Source organism: Solanum verrucosum, unplaced genomic scaffold (genome assembly GCF_900185275.1).
Source record: "Solanum verrucosum unplaced genomic scaffold, falcon-dt-bn FXZP01000028.1, whole genome shotgun sequence".
Classification (NCBI taxonomy): domain Eukaryota; kingdom Viridiplantae; phylum Streptophyta; class Magnoliopsida; order Solanales; family Solanaceae; genus Solanum; species Solanum verrucosum.
Window position 1 is genome coordinate 670969 of NW_026020183.1, and position 20091 is coordinate 691059.

Sequence of the window (20091 nt, forward strand, 5' to 3'; positions counted from 1 at the left end):
TACTGCTTCTAAGTTCCATGCAATGTTCTATGTATTATAGAATGGTCCGTAGAAGTTGATCCTCAAAAAGCAGAACTCCTTTACGGTCACGGTAACTTCCATGGTCCATGAAATGTTGTATGGTCCGTGTAAGGAAACCATAGAAAGCCTCCATCAACTTTAAGTCATAGTTACTTTGGTCTTGTCACACTCTTTTTGTTCCTATATTATGTCATTTTAACCTTTTCTAAGTGGAATTAGGGGAAATTTGTCAGCCCAAAACTCCTCATTCACTCATAACCTCCCCAAATTAGATTTCTTCTCTCTCAAGATTTCTCCTAAAGCAAGAACTATTGCTCCAAGCTTCAATTCTCCATTGCAAGAATCAAGCAAAGGTTTTTGCTCCAGGTATGTGGGATTTCATCAATGGATAACCCTTCACCCATTGAGTCCCAAAGAAACTTCAGAATTTCAAAGTTTATGATTCCTACAGGTTAGACCATTCTATGATCTTCATGGGTTTTTATTGTAAATCAGTTCTTCCTTCCATAGTAGTCCATAATTGCATGTTTTAATCATGAATTCCACGATTTCAATTGTAATTCCATGTTTTCAATGATAATTTCATGAACATATAACATGCAAGTACTTTCAAGACTTGGAATTATGATATTTTAGATGCATGTCTCAGATTATCAGATTTTTATGATTTAGATGCTTTCCGATTAAGTATCTTCCAAAGAATTTTATGTTATCATGATATAAAATTGCTTTCTATAAAAAGTATCAATGAGTATGATTTCAACACCTACTCAGTATGTGTCAGTTATCAGTATGATTTAGTATTACCATATTATTATTATTTCCACATTATGCATGTTTCTATTGGGAGTAATACTTAGAAACAAGTGAATTTTAGGGATGAAGGTTTTCGATCATCTGTGGACCTTTAGTAGCAATATCTATGTCCCAAAACTATGTGCCACCATAGAATTTGTCTTAGATAAACATTAGGTTGGTAGATCCACATTAGCTATGTTATCAAGTCCCTTACGATGGTAAGTACTGGACTCCCTATTTTGGGTGTGGGGGTAGTACACTCAACTCTATGTAGTAGCTCACATGATTTATGTTGGTTTTAGTATTACCATAATTAAGATTTTTAGTTATTGCATGACCTTGTAATTATGTATTTTAGTTCTAAATATCTCAGCTTCATGTTATTTTACTTGGTCATTGAATAAATATATTTTACAGATTCAGTATGTTCATATATCATGTTTATTATGCATATTCCTCATACTCAATGCATTCAAAGTACCGACTGCATATTTTCTGCCTATATTGTTTTGTAATATAAGTTTTGACGCTCAGCATCCGACCCGTGGTTAGTACAGATCCAATCAGTGTAGCAGTAGCTTTTGGTGAGTCCTCATTGCAGAGGACAACCCCTTTATCTTTGATTTTCAAAATTTAACTTTCAATTTTAGATAGTTGGAGTTAAATAGGGTTTTGTCCTAGCAACTCATATTAGTAGAAGCTTCCAAAAAGTCATATATACATTCAGCTAATGTGCTGTATTTTCCGATGTTAGTCTATCTCATTATTATGGGCTTTATTATGTTATTTTGGATTTAGCTTCTGCATTTTCTTTCAAGTTTTTTCTTTGGTTTTATGCAAATCTTAGTGTTATGTCATTCCATGAGGTTAACTCGTGGTCACTTCTGACTCTAAGGATTGTGCCACGTCTAGAGCATGATAGATCAATAACCAACAAAGTGATAATGATAAAAGAATATCTTAATGGTTCTATAATTATTTAGCATGTCTACAAATTAATAACCGATAAGTGAACCAATGAATTTCAAAATCGAACCGAAACGACCATTACAAAACCGAACTTGTGAGTAGTTATTTTTAGAAGTTAAATAATAAAAAAAACATTCTTATTCTTCTAAAATATGTCATCTAATTGAGGGTTTTTTTTTATATTTCCCTAAATTTCATAACCTGATTTGATAATTAGGATTCACTAGATCATATTGCTTTTCAATATTGTAGACACACAATTTTATATTTTCCTTAAATCATTATTTACACTATTTTAGCATTAAATTTTATGTTTGAGATTAATCTTGTTATTTTGATTTCATTTCATTTTTAATAGGTTTATTTAAAATATTTAAAAATCCTAAAATAAAATAATATAAAAAAGACATATCTTTACGATATAATTTTTTTTTTAATTTGTTTAAAATAAGAGAAAATTTACAAAATATTATTCTTATATATTAGTATTTTTTTAATGATATTTTAATTTTCTTATTCAAGATTTAACTATAGTATTTTCTTTATTTTACGATATTTTTGTTTACTCTCTTTAAAATAGAAAAAATAAATTTCAAAAGAGAACCAATTATCTTTTGCCACTTGGCAATGATTTAATCTTATCCATGTGGAACAAACTTTCTTGGCCGCGGTGACCTCACAGACCGCACACACAATCAAATTTCACCTTCATACACTTGCACACACACTCACCATGATAAGACAGACACTACACACAATTATATTTTTCTTCACTTGCCTGAAAGGACTCCATTAACTATACCGAATACTCTCTTTGTGCATCTTAGATAGAGGAAAAGCACAATACATAGATGGGACTATTCATTAAGCTCGCAATCAAGTTAAGCCTCTTCTCCACCATGTAAGCCCATCATAGTCATCGAAGCTTTACCATAGTCCATAGTCATCACCCAATTCCTTTCAATTGAGCTCCACCACCAACAAAACCCCAAAAAAGAGCAATATCCAAGATTCTGTATTACTAATAACTCTAGTTGATTCACTTTTCGAAATTTTAAGATTTCACTCTAATTGAGTTGTATTGGAGTTTAAGTTCTTTTGGAACTGCATCAACAAAAATTTATAAATCATGTTGGAAATTAACCAAGATTTCTAAAGAAAATAGCTATTCATTAGAGTAAGATATAAAAATAAATTCATTAGAAATCTTGTTGTTTGATGAAGGGAATAACTAGGTTATCTCATTATACACGGGAGATTTAATTTTATAGCCCTTTACTAACTTATTTTTAGTTTATGTCTTTTTTATAAGATGTTTTTATTTTTTCACATAACATATCTGAAAATTTTATTTTCAATTTGTAAGTAGTTAAAAGAGAACATTTCCTCATATTGATTTTGATATTTAATCTATATATCCCTTGTTTGAGCGGAGGTATTAGCTAAAATTAGGGTTATTATTATATCAAAATCTTTTGGTATCACGTATCTCATATATAAAAGTTAGGATTGCTAATCGTAGATTTTGAAATTAAATAACATCTAAGAATATTTTAGTTGGGGAATAAAAGTAAAAAAAAAAAAGAACTAGGGTCTCACCTCTTTCTTCACCTCTTTCATATCACCACACCTAATCATGAATCTGATCATAGAACATATCGATCTAACCAAAAGATCGAAAATAAAGTAGAAAAAACATGAATTCTTTAAGTGATGATGGAATTAAAAAGGTGGAGTAAGTGCATGTATATTTAAATTAATGAGTAAACCTATTCCTTAGCACTATAAAGAAGTAGTAAAATGACACTTTCCTCCTCCTTGGTAAAACGAACTATGAGCTTAGCTAGAGTCTTCATATCACGATGTCTTAGATCATGCCTTGGTGGTTCCATACTAGAGATGAGTCAATTGACCAGCATTTTGGTGAAGCAATATCAGATGATGGTGTAGAAAAGATATGTTGTTGCTACAGAATTGAGGAATCAATGGTAGAACTCTACTTTTGTTGATAACTAAAAATTGCACAAAAAGTTTCTTTTGTGGATTCCCTTAATCCAAAGTTCTTTGGAGTGAACCTTTTATTAACTCGATTTGGATTAAATGAACCACCAAAGAGAAGTGTTTCTGTCATTTTCTAATTATCAACAACTATAGAGTTCTACTATTGACCAATTCAACAACAACAACAACAAATCTTTTCTGCAACAACATCTGACATTGATTCACCAAATGCTCATCAATTGACTCCATCTCTAGTATGGAAGCCACCTAGGAATGATCTGAGGCTTTAGGATATGAGGACTCAAACTAGGCTCATGGGCGTTTTAGCAAAGAGGAAGAAAGAGTCATTTATCTTGTTCTTAATAATGCTAAGGAATAGGTTCACTCAACGATTTAAATATACATGCATTTGCTCCACTTAAAGAATTCATGTTTTCTTCCTACTTTAGTTCCGATCTATTCATTAGATCAATATGTTTTGTGATCAAATTCATGATTAGTTGTAGTGGTATAAAAGAGGTTAAGAGAGAGGATAGACCCTAGTTTTTTTACTTTATTCACCTACTTAAATTATTCAAGTACTATTTATTTCAAAATCTGGAATTCTAGCAATTCCAACTTTTTATTTATGAGATAGGTGATACCACACGATTTTGATATAAAAATAACACTAATCTTAGCTAATGCCTCCGATTAAACACATGATATATAGATTTAATATCAAAATCTGTATGAGGAAATGATATGTTATTGGTACTTAGAAATTGAAAATAACTTTTTCAGATATCTTGAGTGAAAAAATAAAATAAAAATTATAAAAAAGACATAACACTAAAAGTAAATTAGTAATGGGATACAAAGGTAAATCTCGTGTGTATAATTACATAACCCAATTAAACCATTGAAACAACCGGGTTTTTTTTTTTTAGAATTTCATTTTATTCCTTAATTTAACGAATAAAAATTTTACTTAATTTTTGTTAATGTGTCCCATAAGAACCAAAACTCTAATACAGCTCAATAAGAGTGTAATCTTAAAATTCTGAAAAGGTAATCAACTAAAGCTATTAGTAATAGAGAATCATGGGATATTAATGGATTTATATTGTTTTTTTTAGTGGTGGAGCTCGATTGAAAAGAAATGGGTGTTGATTGTGGACTGTGGTGAAGCTCTGATGCACAAGAGAGAGTGTTCGATATAGTGAATGAAGTCCTTTCAGGTCAGTGAAGAAATATGTGATTGTATGTGGTCTCTCTCAGGTCACAGGGAGTGTGTGTGCAGTTGTATGAAAAGAAAAATTGATTATGTGTGGGGTCTTTGGTTTTCTTTTAAATTTTATTTTTTCCATTTTAAAGAGAGTAAACAAAAATATTAAAAAATCAAAAAAATACTATAGTTAATTAGCTAATTCTTGAACAAGAAATTAAAACATCCTGAACAAAATACTAATTTAAAAGCACAATATATGTAATAACCTTGTAGGTCATTTTCATCATATTGCGTTATTTTTGGCATATAGAGCTTTCCTATAGCGAACCTAAGTTATTTATGACTTGTTGCGACTAAAAGCTCGGTCACTTGGTCTTTTATTTTGTTTTAATGCGAGTTTTCATGCTTAGGAGCTCTTGAAACTTAAACAATTGACTTTGGTCAAAACATCCAGCTAATGGCCTTCGAATGCAATTTTTCTTGTTTTGTTAGCTCTGAAATGTCGAGTTTGGTTTAGAAGGACCTCTGGTTCGGGTACCAAGTCTTCCAGACTCATTTTGAGTTATCTTATGAAATTTGGCTTAAAATAAAGCTTGATTGTGAGACCCACTTTTGTCAAGACTACTTCCATTGAAAGTTTCAACATTTTAGTTAAGTCCAGAATATCGAATTTTATGGGGTAGCATACTTCATTTGCATGCAGAGAAAACGAATCTCAAGCCCCCATCAGGGAATGTTGTCAATTTCAACTTGAGTTGGTTTAGCCTTTGTTGGTGCACCATGCTTTTGTTCTTCGCCTTCACAAGACTTGAGTCACGTTCACGGAGGCCCAGGAGATTAGTCACCATGTTTATGGGGTTTTCATCACGTTCATAGAGTGTTAGGCCAGACCCTACGCATTTGCAAACAAAGATATGTGTTCGTTGGGAAGGGACAGAGTTGACCTGGCACAGTTGACCACTACCATCACGTCCATGGGCCTGCGTTCATGGACGTCATTTAATTCACATGTTATATTGTGATCAACAAATTTTAGATCGCGGCCGTAGTGCATTTCTACTATTCATGGTTTGAGGATCTGGCTCATTTCTACTAGCCACGATTTGAGGCCTTAGTGCATTTCTACTAGCCATTGTATGATTACGGGGACACATCTATTAGTCAGGTTTGAGTACTGACATTATGGTTCCTTTTGGGTTGTTTGGGGTGCTTTCGTTGCAGTTCAAGTCAGGGGTTGGCTGTTTTAGTTCTGGATTCCACTTAGTCGTAGTTAGAGATATCATTCGCTCATATGTGTACTTATCGGGCTTATAGGGTCTGTTTGGGTTACTTACATTTTAATTGTGCATGATTGCACCTTATGGGCTTATGGGGTCAGTTAGGTTATAGATAGTTGTTTTACTTTACTGCTTCCTTCCTTATGCATTTGTGAGATGGATAGTTGGTCTTTCCATTATTTTTCTATTTAACTGACCACTACTTACCGCTTATTTCCTATCTTTCTAATTGTATTTACTTACCAAGATCAGTTTGCCGAAGATTCCTATTGTGTACTTGTTGTTTTGGCACTCATGCTACACTCTGCATATGTTTCTTTGATACAGATCCGAGCGCCAACCGACAATGTTGATTCGATCTTTTGTGGAGATTCTCAGATATGGAGGTTGAGCTTATGGCGTCCTAGCTTGACTCAACTCTATTTATTTATAGCTTTTGGAAAGTCTTTTGTATTCAAGACAAGTGTGTATTTATTTTTAATATTTTGTATCTTGTACTCATTTTAGTATCTTGTACATTCGTTCACCAAATCGTGGGATTGGATTTGGTATTATTGTTTATATTGTCATTCCCATTTCCAATGTGTTTTCCTCTTTGTTATTATTATCTTCTCATTGGTTATTGATTCTACCCAATATACATGTACTTGACGTTCTGGGATATGAGTTGGCTTACCTACTTATGGGCTAGGGTAAGTGTCACCATAACTTGAGTTTTCAGATCATGACAATTTTATTTGTGCCCCAAGTTCATCGGTGTCATTGGTACAAACCTAATGTCTACTAGAGTCTTGCAGATCAGTCCAGAGACATATGTGTCTTATCTTTCGGAGGCTAAAGGGCATCTTTAGAAAGATTCTTTCTTTTAGTTTGCTATCATGCATTTGGATGTGTTATTCGATTTCTTGAATTTTATTTAATTTAGTCTTTGGCAGGATGACTTGTACGCGATTTAGTAGTCGGGTGTGATGGTCCAGCAGGTATAGCCCCAACAAGGGGTATAGGGTGACCCCGAGGTCATGTCTGAGTTGTCGTACTAGATTAGGCCTAGGGTAGAGAGGTGACCCTGATCCAATAGTAGAGCCTCCGCTTGCTCCTATTCCTCTACAGTCGGTGGGGATGGGACCAACCCAACCACCACTCAGGGTAGCTATGTCACAAGAATTGCAGATGGCTACCACTCTGTTAGTGGCCATGGCCATGCTAGGGGTTATGCAGTAGGCCCAATCTCCAGCTATGCCAATGTCGCAGGTTAAGTTGACAACAGTGGCTCCCTTGGTTGAGGGGCCACTACCACCCGTCACTTCTCAGTCTGTTACTGTACCAATACCACTAGATTATGCTTGAAGTGGTTTTGAGACATACTTCTCTAAGGCTTTTCTGAGGTTGTAGGGGAGGATGCCTATGAGTTTTTCACTACCTTTAGAAAAAGGTTGTATACGTTGCTATTAGTGTCATCTAGAGGAGAATACATTATTGCATATTAGCTTGGTGGACCATCTAGGCAGTGGTGGCATTTGTATATGAAGTGTAGACCAGTTTGGTCACCTTTCGTGTTTTTGACTAAGTTTTCAGAGGCTTCCTTGGTGAGATTTATACCAAGAAGCGTTGCATATTGACTCCAATATTATTTTACTATGTTTGAGTAGGTCTCCATGACCGTATGGAAATATGAGGCTAAAATCCATGAGTTCTCCAAGAATGCTATCATGATTCTAACTTCAAAGTAGGAGAGAGTTTGTTGCTTTGTTCGTTGTTTGAGGTTACAATTATGGATTGAGACTGAGTCCATGGATTTAGTAGGAAGATCATTCTTAGATATAGTTGATCACGCTTATACTATAGAAGATCTCTGTCACGAGGTCCAAAGGGGCACCGAGAAGAGGGCTTGACACTAAGGGAACTACATTGGTCCCAGTCTAGCCGGCCTGTTCAGTTGACAGTTCAAATTGCAAAGGGAGAGAAGTACAGTCAGGGTAGTTGTAGAACATTAAAGTTCAAAGGTATCATACGTGTTTCATAAGGTTGTGGTGGTTTAAATTTTCACATCGGTGCTCCTCAAAGTTGTTTTGGTTATGGAGAACTTGGTCATAGGTTTAGAGAGTGTCCCCGTGAAGAGATGATTGCACCTACTCCACAGTCAATCGACTAAAGTTATTTCTTATGTTTGGGCTCAGAGGCTAGTGTCTAGTGGATCTTATCCTATTTGTCTTATTTATAGGATGTTAGTAAAAAAAGGCCCTACAGTTGATTATATCCTTATTATGCGAGAGTTCATAAATATCTTCCTTACCCATCTACATGGCCTTCCCATAGAGCATGATATTTATTTTGATATTGACCTTGACTCAGACACTCTTCATATCTCTATCCCACCCTACCATATGGCCCTATTTAGCTTATGAGCTCAGTCTAACATCACTTGGGTAAGGGATTTATTGCCCTAGTTCTACTTTAGAAAAAAAATGGTTCTATGCGTATGTGTATCAAATATAGAAAGTTGAATAAGGTGACGGTGAAGAATAGGTGTCTTATGCCTTGTATTGTTGATTTGTTTGACTAGCTTTAGGGTGTCGTGGTGTTTATTAAAATTTATTTGAGATCCGGTTACCACTTGTTAAGGATTAGGGCAAATGACATCCCTAAGATAGATTTTAAGACTTATTACAATCATTATGATTTCCTAGTGATCTCTTTTGGGCTGATTAATGCCCTGACAAAGTTCATGGACTCGATCACACAAATTTTCAGGACTTATATTGATTTGTTCATGATCATGTTCATTGATGACATTTTTGATTACGCGTGGAGCGGGGAAGAGCAGTAGCATCATTTGAGGAATATGTTCTAGACTTTGAGAGTCAACGACTTTATGGCAAATTCTCAAAGTATGTGTTCTGGCTTGAATATGTAGAATGTTTGGGGCATGTGGTATCCAGGGATTGCATTATGATTGATGTGGGGAATATTTAGGCTATTCATCATTGAGCCAAGCCCATCGTAGTGACTAAGATACGGAGCTTCATTAGATTAGTTAGATACTATATTCAGTTTGTTGAGGGCATCTCACCGATTATAGAACCTTGATGTTCTTTTTGAGTGGTAAAATTAGTGTGAGTGGAGATTTCGGATGCTCAAGGAGTTGCATACTACTCCTCTTATTCTGACTCTTCTACTTAAGGGTGAGGGTTTCACTATGTATTATGATGCATCCGAATTTTGTTTGGCTTATTCATTGATACAACAGGGCCGTGTAATTGCATATTCATTGAGGTAGCTTAAGGTGGACGAGTGCAACTACATCACTCGTGACTTAAAGTTTACGGGGGTAGTATTTGTGCTTAAGATTTAAAGGCATTACATGTATGGGGTCAGATGTGATGTCTATACCGATCACATGAGTTTGCAGTACATTATGATCCATAAAAACCTCAACTCGAGGCAATGTATGTGGATTGAGCTCCTAAAGGACTATGAAAAACCTATTATATGTCATCTAGGCAAGATGGATTTGGTAGCAAACGCCTTGAGATGGAAGTGACCTTTCGCTTTAGATATTCAGTCTTTATCCAACAAGATGATTTGTCTTGATATTTTGGATTCTAGGCAGGTGCTAGCCTATGTTTGAGTTTAGTTGTCCATAGTAGAGTTTATTTGTTGTAGACGATTTGAGGATAGATACTTTGGGTTTCACGAGGTGACGCCAGGAAAGATACTGTGGATGAGGATGTTATTTTGTAGTTTGATGGTCGTATTTGTGTTCCTAGGGTTACGGATTGATACAATTGATTCTTTGCGAGGCTCATGGTTCCATATATTCTATTCACCTATCACAGTGAAAATGTATCATGATTTCAGGCAGAACTATTGGTTGAGTGGTATGAGGAGAGATATTGCGGAATATATGTCCAAATGCTTATGTTTTCGGTAGGTGAATTCCCAATTAAGGCATGGTGGTGAGTTCCAGAGATTTCCCATTCTGGAGTGCAATTAGGAGTGCATCACCATGGATTTTGTTATGGGGTTGCCTCAGACTTCAGAAGTGTTGATAGTATTTGGGTCGTCATGGATCGAATGATTGAATCAACAAACTCTCTTCTTGTTCAGTTTTTTTTAGATCCAAGAGGCTAGCTCGTGTTTATATTCGGGAGGTAATTTGTCTTCATAGGGTGAGTGTGTGTATTATCTCATAAAGGGTTTCCCAATTTACTTCTTGCTTCTGGAGGACTTTTAAGGAGGAGTTTGGTACCCGAGTTGACCTTAGAAAAACTTTTCATCCACAGACCTACGAGTATTCCGAGCGTAGTATTCAAGTTTTGGAGAATTTGGTGCATAAATATGTTTTGGACTTTGGAAGTCAGTAGGACCAACTCTTAGCCTTAGCGGAGTTTGTGTATAACAAAAACTACCACTCAAGTATTTAGATGGCCCTTTTCGAGTCTTTATATGGTAGGCATCATTGTTCTTTGGTTGGTTTGCTTAAGGCTTCGGAGCCTAGGCCACATGGGATTGATTTGCTTCAGCAGGCTTTGGATAGAGTTTGGATGATTTAATATAGGCTTAGGTCAGCACAAAGTAGGCGTAAATGCTATCTTGACCATAGGCATCAACCTTTAAGACTATGAGTTAGTGATCAGGTGTTTCTTTAAGTATCGCCTTTGTAGGGCGTGATGCGCTTCAAGAGCTGGGGCAACCTAAGCTCCTGGTAAATAGGGTCATTTGAGATTATTTGGACCGTTGGTGATATTGCTTATGAGTTGGCCTTACCTCCTACCTTCTAAGCTATTCATCCAATTTTTCATATTTCTATGTTTCGCTTGTATGTTCCTGACGAGTCTCATGTGCTCTGGTATGACTCGGTTCAATTGGACGATTGCTTGATCTTTGTGGAGGAGCCAGTTGATATTTTGGTAAGAGATGTGAGGCATTTGCATTCGAGATCCATTCATGTTGTTAAGGTCTAGTGGAAGCATCATCCAATCAAGGCGGCCACCTGGGAGACCCAACACAAGATGCAAGCTCAGTTTCCTGCCTATTTAAGCCTTCAAGTACTTCTTGAATAGCTCTCGAATGAAAGTCCTTTTAGTAGTGGATGTTGTAATGACCCTCTAGGTCATTTTCTTCTTATTGCATCTTTTGGTGCTTAGAGCTTCCCTATAGCGACCCCAAGTCATTTATGACTTGTAGAGACATTTGTTCACCTAGTCATTCATTTGGTTTTTATGTGAGTTCGTGTTTTAGAGCTCATGAAACTTGAACAGTTGACTTCAGTCAAACCTTCAAGTAAACAGCCTTAAAATGCAATTTGAATGGTTTCGTTAGCTCAAAATATCAAGTTTTATCTAGAAAGACCTTTGGTTCGGTTCCAAAGGCTTCCGAACTCATTTCGAGCTATCTTGTGGATGTTGGCTTAACACAGAGCTTGAGTGTGGGACTCACTTTTTATCAAATTGATCTCCGTCAGAAGTTTCGACATCTCTATTGAGTCTGATATCGATTTTGGTTGGTAGCATAGTTCATTTGCATGCACAGGTTTTCAAACGAATCCCGAGAATTCCACCACCAATCCCCTCAGCGTCAACCAAAGTTACCCTTAAATGCCCTTAGCAGCTCTCCAGTTTATACCTTAATGCAGCTAACTATCTTATCCCACTTACTTCATTCTTCCACATAACTCCGCCATTCTAACATTGTTGTCAACTTCTCCTAAATTTCACGAGAGAGGGAAATTTCCACCCCACCCCACCTCCATTTACTCCTAGGTCGAACATATAACTATTTTTTCCTCGTCTCTTGCTTAATCTCCAAGCTTATCACCAAAAGCTTATGCTGAGTAGTAAGATTCTCACTTCAAATAATTTTGCAATCCATACAAAGGCATCTATCTTCTTTCCTCATAAACAAGTAATCTATCTGAGTTTTAACCACCATGTTATGAAAGGTAATCAAGTGATTATCCTTCTTCAGAAGGCACAATATTGTCAGCTATCACAAAATCAAAATCTCTTGAAAATCCAAGAGTGAGGTTCTACCATAGTTTCTAAACCTCAAAACCAATGTCGCCATGCATATCATCAGAACCACTTAGAGTTTCCCCATTGTGCCTATTGAAATCTCTGCCAATGAGAACCTTCTCGGTGATTAGAATACCCCCCAAAATTGCATCTAATTCCTCCAAAAATGCATCTTGGCCTCCTCGTCTAAGCCTCAATGTGGAGCATATGCAATAATCATATTCAAAGTTATCCACTCAACGATTATCTTGATCGCCAACAATCTATCGTTAACCCTCCAAACATCTACTAGAATGCCTACACCATTCTTGTTCCCCGAACTTCTTGAGTACCAAAATTTGAGACCATCCACATCCCAAGCCTTAGATCCTACCCATCTATTTGTTGAATGCAAACTATATTAATCTTCCTATTCATAAGGATCCTAAATAACTCAATGGACTTTACGAACAAAGTCCCTTTGTTCCAAGACCCTACTCTCAACCTTTAAACCCCCTTAATCCCATACCTACCCTCGCCCTCATCCCCAACTGAAGACAAAAACCTAGTTTATCATCTCTTACTACGACCACGAAACCTAAAGTAAGTTAAATGACAAGTAGAAAACACAATGAACTACTTAATACACTATGATTAAACTAACACATACAGTACCTATACTATACTATGGAACGAAATCAAGGGAAGCATCTGAAATTCATAGGCTTTTAAGAACAAAAATTGCAATTAAATTCTGAAAGCAATATAGGTAGGTGAAGATATAGATTTGCTACTATATACTACAAAGATCAAAAGTACAAGAAGATCGAGAAAGACCTGGTAGTGTCGTGAGGTTTAAAGATATCAAGAAACTTGAATTGGATGTCGCCAGAATCGTTGGATGTCACTGAAAGTCCATGGAAGTCATTAGAAATGAATAGAAATCACCGGAAATGGCTGCAGGTTTCCTGATCTAGTCTTTACTGGAGTTGTTGGATGTTGTCGCAAGTCCTTGGAATTCACCAGAAATGGATGGAGGTCTCCGAAAATGGATTAAAGTGGCCCTATATGGTCTTTACTGGACAGATCTGGTATGGATCTGGTACCCGACCATACGTTTTGGCAAGAATAGTGCCTGCGATAATTGGATCTTGCCGGTGGTGAGAGAGGAGAAGTCAAAAAAGAAAGAAAGAGATTGAGAGATTGCCCGAAAGAATAGTTGATGATGAAAAGGAAAGTTTTTGAATATTAACTATTAGGCTAATAAATAATTAAATCATTTCAATGAAAGCATAGGAAAAAAATTAAATCGTTGTGACAAAACTAGAGATAGTGCTAATGATAGAAGTAGTTTTATTAATTAACGTGAATCATAGAGTTATCACTAGAAACAGAGAAACCAAATTGAAATAACAATGGAAAATCATCGATTCCTCACCAATTCACTTCCCAATTCTCCAAAAAAAAAAATCTTTACGAAAAAAGACAGTAACCACCAACAAGCGACAAAGAATTTTGACGTAAGCACGTGTTTTAGCAAGTTATATGTAAGAATGTAATAAAAATATAATCTTAGTTTCTTGTGTCTTTCGTTATGACTGATACTCATACAAAAATTAAAATAATGAACATAGTTAGTTATAAGACTTGTCTAACTCTATCGTGATTTCTTAAGAAAAAATTGAAATAATTTTAAAATAAAAGTGTTGTTATTCAGCTACAATTAAATATGATTATATTGAAAGCAATGATATCTAGTGGATTGTACTCATCAAATCAGGTTATTAAATCTAGAAAAATGGTCAAAAGTACCCCTAAATTAAATGACGTACTTTTAGATGAATACGAACATTTTTTTTATCAATATCTAAGAATAACTACTCAATAGTCACAAATGGGATACAAAATATAATTATCATGTGTTTATGACACTACTCGTAATAAGTTCATGATGGTGCCTACCAATTTCAAGTAGGCAAGCCAAAATCCAAGATTACTAGCGATAATTAAAACAAAAAAATAACTAACATGAAAGAAATAATAACATAATAATGGGGCACACAACATAGATATATAGCAAATGGTATAAAATATATAACAAGGGCCCAAAATAGACTGAGAAAGACGAATATATACATAAGCTAAACCTCGGAACTGGTGTCACCGGTACAAGAGCATCTAAAGTACAAAAATAAAGCTATATACAACAAGTTTGACTAACAATATATATATATATATATATATATATATACACACACACAACACAAAAAGATGGAAAACAACATGTCTCCAAACGCCAAAAGTTTACCATGATCCAAACACTAAGGTCCTTGAATGGTCAGGAATCAATGAGGATGGTTTGTACTAGGTATTGCATCAGAAAAAGATGTAGAAGCGTAATATGAATATCAAAATACGGGTACTTAGTATGCACCATAGGCCAACCGAGATCATAAAGATACTGCAAAATCAAACCAGCGAAGTCAAAAAATTGACAACCAAAAAGACAAAAAATGAAGAATAAAAAAATAAAAATAAAAATAAAATAAATATCATATATGTCTCAAAATAGATTTTTATTAGTATGATTTTAAGGTGTCATAAACTTGTATATTAAATAATTGAAGGCTATGAATATTAAAAGGGAGTTATGGACATTACTAATAGTAATTAAGAGTAGAATTTATGTGATTGAAAAAGTATGAATTAAGGAGAAAATTTTATTTTAAAAATAAAATAATTGAAAGAATTGAGAGAAAAAGTAAAAAAAAAACAAAGATAAATACTTTTCTTGGTCATAGAGAGGTGCTACATCAAAACATTTTACTAGCGAAAACTATCAAAGTTGGTCAGTAAAAATGAAATCATCTTTTGAAACTTATGATCTATGGGAATTGTGATGGAAGATATACCATTTCAACCTCTCCCTCCAAATTCTACTCTTACTCGGATTAAATCCCATTCGAATGAAATGAAATAAACAAAAAAATTCAATGTCAAAACTGTAATTCCAAATTAAGTTGTGGATTCAATTTTTTCTAAATTCATTGCCTGTGGGATAACAAAAGAATCTTGGAAAAAACTAGAATAAGAATACCAAAGAAGTGACAGACTAAAATAAATGTAAATTTTGAAATTGGAAAGGAATTTTGAATCTCTTAGAATGCAAGATGATGAAACTCTTGCTAAGTATTCTGTCAAGATTTCTTTAAAATTGTTAATAAAATTAGAATGTTTGGCGAGTATTTCAAAGATGACAGGATAATGGGAAAAAAACTTGTGATAATTCAGAGAGATTCGTGTCTAAAATTTCATCTCTGGAAGAGTCTAAAGATCTCTCTACCATCTCCGTTGAAGAACTTATATGTGCTCTTCAAGTAAAGAGCAAAGAAGACCCTTCAGACAAGATAATGTTACTGAGGGTGCTCTTTATGCACAAAACAGAAAAGAAAAAGGTAATTATACTCTTTACAAATATTGCAAAAGAAAAACACATTTGAAAAAATTCTTATCGGTGGGACCTTATGCCATATGTGAAAATTGCAAACAAGCAGGCTATGTTACAAAAGTGTGCAAGCTTAAAGCCAATCTTCAAGCACAAGCAACAGTAGCATAAATCAAGGAGGAACAACTTTTTCAAATTGCAATAACTTAAGCAAATGAGGAGTGTTGAATTTGGTTTTAGTTACTGCAATAATTTTTTCAGCATATTAAGTTATCTAGATTTAGGATGAACTTGAATTTTAAATTTTGTAAAATTGTTTTCGTTGTTGAGATTATTTAGGCTTTTTTGATTATTTTTTATGCAGATCTTTCGGAGATTATGTTTTCAAATGGGCAATTTAATGCCTTATAATGCTTGATAAAATATTGAGAGACATTTTAATCAATTTTTTTTATTCCCCATCTTTTAAAAAATCCAACAATTTGCCTAAGACTTGTTTTCGTTATTGAGATTATTTAGGTTTTTTTTAATTTATTTTTTTGATGCAGATCTTTTGGAGATAATGTTTTCAAATGGGAAATTTAATGCCTTATAATGCTTGATAAAATATTGAGAGACATTTTAATCAATTTTTTGTATCCCCCATCTTTTAAAAAATCCAACAGTTTGCCTAAGACTTTGATGTTCTGAGGCGATAAGAAAAGAGAAGGCTCCGACAATTTAGCTTGTTCGCTTTGACTTCGTCAATTGAGTTAGATTATTATTTACTTGGAGTTAGACTTTTTTTATATTTTTTTTATGTAATGTGAGTTGTATTGCATGTTAATTGTTCTTCGGACATAATTGATGTGATTTAAGATTGAATTAAGTGTTGTTTGTATGAATAAGCATGTAAACTGTAAAACTGGCTATTTCACTAATGTTATAAAATATGAATTTATGATTATTCTATACTTATTATGTTATCCTGAGAGTTAACAGAAGAAGCTAGCATATTGAAATACGTGGATACAAAACATTTACTATTTGGAAGATAAATCACTCGACTCCGAAGAGAGCTTATAGATAAATAGTTATGTGTGTGATTGGAATGGGGACCATATCGATATGGTATATGGACACCTAATAAAATCCCCTGCAGATCATGACTAGATGGACAAGATTAAGGCCTCATTTGTTTTATTAAAATTAAGATGTCTAAATCTGAATGATTAATAAACATATATATATTACATTAACAAAATATTAGAAAACGATGTCATTCTTTAATAAACGTTAAGATATTTTAATTATAAATAAATATTTTAAGTTTGGTAAAAATAAAATGGACTATATATATATATATATATATATATATTCTTAGAAAAATGTAGTCATCTTTTTTTTTGAAAAAAAAATAATCAACACAAATTAGTCTCAAGTAAATAAGTGAAATATCTCTTCTATAATGTGTTTGCCCATGTACTCTTCTCTAAAATAAATAAGATCATGATACATTCAAATGATTTTAAGCAGATTTATAAAGGCATCATCGTCCAATTTCAACAATACATATTTATGAAGTAGCTTTGCACTTTAATTAAAGGGAAAGGGTAAAAATGCCCTTAAACATGTGAAAGAAACAAAAATGCCCTTTGTTTATAGTTTGGCTCAAAAATGTCCTTATCGTCAATACTTTGGTTTAAAAATACCCTTAAACTATGCGAAAGGGACAAAAATGCCCACCGTTTGTAGTTTGGTCCAAAAGTGTCCTTGCCGTCAATACGTTGGTCCAAAAATGTCCTTATTGTTATTTAATGGGCAAAATATCCTCATTTTCCAAATAAATATATTATTATTTTCTTTTTAACACATTCTTTTTCTGATAATGTTTTTAAAATTAGCAAATGTTTATGTTACTTCAATTCAGAAAAAAATAAAAAATAAAAATATTTCTTATTTTATTATCATTATTTTTTATTGTTATATAAATATAAATTAATAATGAATTTACTATGATGACATTTATTATTTGTCATAAAGGTACATGAAGTTATTCTATTTTAATTGATAAAATGAGATTAAGAAGAAAATAATATTTCCTACATTTTTATTTGTTAAAGTGATTTTAGAAGAAAGAAAACAGGAATAGTGTTCTTTAATAATATTTTAATTAGGAAGAAGATGTGTTTAAAAAGAAAAAAATAATATATTTATTCGGAAAAGGGAATTTTTGACCCATTTTGTAACTATAGGGGCATTTCTGGACCAAAATATTGACTTCAAAGGCATTTTTGAACCAAAGTATTGACGACAAGGACATTTTTGAGCTAAACTATAAATTGAGGGCATTTTTGCTCCTTTCACATAGTTTAAGGGCACTTTTGACCCTTTTCCCTTAATTAAATAAAACTTTTATTAAATTTTATCAATTCTTGATAAACAAACAACAAGAAAACAATTAAAGTTTAAGAAAAATAATTTGGATAACTAATAAAGTTGGAAAATGAGAGACTTGAATTTATTTTATTTTTTTAGAAAAAATATGAAGCACAATTATTTTTTTCCGAAAATAAAAATGTATTTAAAAGAGTATGAATGAGAATAAGACTTTGTCACATATTTGATTCATTCAGACCCTTTCAGACCATTGCAAGATTTTAAGTGGAAAAAATAAATGTACTTAATGACCTAATTTCTGAACTATTCCAATTCTAATCTCTATTAAATACAAACATATGAGGCCTAAGACCCTTTATAGCATAGGTGTACACATAAGAGTAAGACTTATGATTTTGAGAGATACATTACTGATTTTTGACAGGTACATGGACTATATAACTGCAAGGCCAGGGTGAATATAATTCTGATGATTCTATTGACTTGTTTATACTTTGACAAGTTTGTTGATGATTTATATTAATTGGTGATTGTTTGCTTAGTGCTTGGGGATATGACATGCTAGTTAAAGTTCAGTGTTGATAAAAGAGATACGTTAGAGAGGGCATACTTGTAGTCCTATGAATGATTACACTATATTCTCATAGTTTTAAGGCCTCATTTGTTTGCACTTAATGGGGGTCTGAATCTTAATCATTCAGATTCACCTCATTAAGTAGGTTTGTTTTTGAGGATTGAATCTTAATTATTCAGATTTAGTTCATTAAGTTAGTTTTATTTCCTTTTAAGCCTCTTAATGGGTCGAAATGGATCTGAATGAATCAGATCTCTAACATTTTCTTAACAACATTCAAACTCAAAAATAAGACTCCTATCTTAATTCAACTATATCACAACAAGTCATAAAAGTCACGTTGTTTTCTTATTTAATTAATGTTAATTGTGATTTAAGTGTGTACTGACCAATTAACTAAAACCCCAAAGATAATGAATCAAGTGCATCTGAAGGATGCAAATACAACGCATGACTATGATCAATCACAATTTGATATGCAGCACTTCGTGAACCTTGCTAGATATATTCATCAATCACCATGTTGAAATCAATTTTCAAGAAAAATAATTGATTTTTAACTCGATTTCTAGGAAGAACAGTCGATTGAATCCATCGATTTTCATCTGCACTTGTTGAATAATCCCTTGATTAAAGCTTTGCTAACATGTTAACTAACAAAAAATCAACAGATTTAAATGCGGGAAGCAAGATTAGAGTGACCTCGTTGAAGGATAAGATACGGGAATTGAGACTTAAATAGTTCATGCATGTAAAGAGGAGATGCACCACTGCAAAGGTGTGAGAGGCTAGATATGAATGATTACAAAAGAGGCAGAAATAAGACAAAAAAGTATTGAGAAGAAGTTATTAGACAAAAGACATTATGCATGTCTAAATATGATCTCAGATAAAAGATTATCGAGGACACATATTAAGATAGAGGGCTAATTAGATAGTTGAGCATGGTGTCGCTTAGTCTACTCTGGGACTTTCTTGTTTTTACATTTTTGCTACAATTTACTAGTTCTAGCATTTCAATAATCATATTATTGTGGTACTAACTATTCTACTTTAAGTATGTGTTCTTTAGCATTCTGTCTCGGCTTCGTCACTTCAGTTTTTTTTCAAATCGGTTTGTATTGTTTTTACTTGAGATAGGGTCTATCGAAAACACCCTCTCTACCTTGTAGAGGTAACACACTATCTTTGTGAAACCTCATTTGTGGGATTACAGTGGATATGTGTTGTATGTGTTGTAGTTGTTGCAGATACAAGTGAAATCTCTAACTAATAAAGCTCTGATCGTCAGATAATGTTAAACTATATATTCAACATAGCTCAATATCAAGGGTATGGAAACTAATGTAGCTATGTTAAGCAAAAATACTCTGTTTAATTTGCTGCAAATTGATGAGTTTTATTAGGAAGATATACTGGAATTT